The sequence below is a fragment of the Bombina bombina genome, unplaced genomic scaffold (genome assembly GCF_027579735.1).
Source record: "Bombina bombina isolate aBomBom1 unplaced genomic scaffold, aBomBom1.pri scaffold_573, whole genome shotgun sequence".
Classification (NCBI taxonomy): Eukaryota; Metazoa; Chordata; class Amphibia; order Anura; family Bombinatoridae; genus Bombina; species Bombina bombina.
In genome coordinates this window covers 260,001-262,090 of record NW_026511924.1, presented here as the reverse complement: position 1 = coordinate 262,090, position 2,090 = coordinate 260,001, and positions in this window count along the sequence as shown.

Sequence of the window (2,090 nt, the reverse complement as noted above, 5' to 3'; positions counted from 1 at the left end):
GTCAAGTCAGTCAGGGGTTTGGCAAGTGTGCTGTAGTTTGGTACGAACCGTCTATAGTACCCTGCCGTGCCCAGGAAGGCTAGGACCTGAGTCTTAGTGATGGGGGTGGGCCAATTGGCGACAGCTTCTATCTTGGCCGGCTCTGGTCGCTGCTTTCCACACCCCACCCGGTGACCCAGGTACTGTACCTCGGCCATCCCAAAGTGGCATTTTTCTGGCTTCAGAGTCAGGCCAGCAGCCCGGATCTGATCCAGAACCATTCCTACATGAGCTAAGTGGTCCTCCCAGGACTCACTGTGGATCGCTATGTCGTCCAGGTAGGCGCAAGCAAAACTCTGGAAGCCATCCAGGAGCCTATCCACCAAGCGCTGGAATGTAGCTGGGGCATTCTTCATCCCAAACGGCATTACCCTAAACTGATATAAGCCGAATGGGGTGACGAATGCCGACTTGGGGATAGCCTCCGGGGCCAGGGGAATCTGCCAGTAACCTTTGCAGAGGTCAATAGTGGTCAGGTAATTTCCCCTGGCTATACGATCGAGTAGCTCGTCTACCCTGGGCATAGGGTAAGCGTCCGTCATGGTTTTTTCATTGAGCCTCCGATAGTCTACGCAGAACCGGGTGGTCCCATCTTTCTTGGGCACCAAGACAACTGGGGAGGCCCAGGGACTATCGGAGGGCTCAATTACCCTGAGCTGGAGCATCTCATCGATCTCCTTCTTCATTCCTGTCCTAACTGCTTCAGGGATTCGGTACGGAGCCTGGCGCAAGGGAGCTTGTCCCGGAGTATCTACCTGGTGGGTGGTTAAAGTAGTGTACCCTGGCTTCGGGGAGAAGGTGAGGTGTTTGGACTGGAGGAGTTGGCTGAGCTGCTCCCTTTCAGTGGGGCTAAGTCGGTCTCCTATCTGAACCTGAGCCACTATACCTGTGGGGAGACTCTTTTCTAATAGGTCTGGAATGGGTAGACTGTCGGGGTCTTCCTGAGGGGAACAACATACGGCCGTCACGTTCTCTGGTCGCTCAAAATATTCCTTGAGCATGTTTACATGGAATGTCTTTCTAAGATTGTTGTCATGGCAGCTAGCTATCACATAAGTGGTGTCTCCCCTTTTCTCTACGATCTGGTAGGGACCCTGCCAGGACGCCTGCAATTTGTCTGTCTTCACCGGCTTAAGTACTAACACCTTTTGTCCTATGGTGAAGATTCTCTTTCGGGCCCCCCGATCGTACCATACTTTCTGTCTTCTCTGGGCCAACTGGAGATTAGCCCGCACGGATTTGGCTAATTGCTCCATTCGGTCCCTGAGTTCCAGCACGTATGGCACAATGGGGACACCGTCAGCCTCCATCTCTCCCTCCCAGTGCTCCCGGATCAGGTTTAGGGGTCCCCGTACCTTTCTTCCGTAGAGCAACTCGAAGGGAGAGAACCCTGTCGTTTCCTGGGGCACCTCCCGATAAGCAAATAGGAGGTGCGGCAGGAAGTGTTCCCAGTCTCGGTATTCCTGAGTGAACGTCTTGAGCATTTGCTTGAGGGTCCCATTGAACCTCTCACACAGCCCGTTCGTCTGGGGGTGGTATGGGGAGCTCAGGAGGGACTTAATTTTGCAAACCTGCCAGAGTTGTTGGGTCAATTCAGCCGTAAATTGGGTGCCTCGGTCGGATAGGATTTCTTTTGGAAATCCTACCCGGGAGAACACCTGTACTAGTGCATTTGCTACCGTATCCGCTTGTATGTTGGATAGGGCGACAGCCTCTGGGTACCTGGTAGCGTAGTCCACTACGGTAAGAATGTAGCGCTTACCGGAGGGACTAGGGGTAGCCAGTGGTCCCACTAGGTCAATAGCAACCCGGCTGAAGGGTTCCTCTACAATGGGCATATTTACTAGATGGGCTTTAGGGTGATCGCCTCGCCTTCCTACTCGTTGACACACATCGCAGGTGTTACAGTAAGTTCTAACGTCAGCGTGCACCCCTGGCCAAAAGAACGTGTGAGTAATGCGGTGTAGGGTACGGGTTACGGCTAGGTGGCCTGCTAAGGGGATGTCGTGGCCTATCTTGAGGATTTCTTGACGGTATTTGTGGGGCACTAC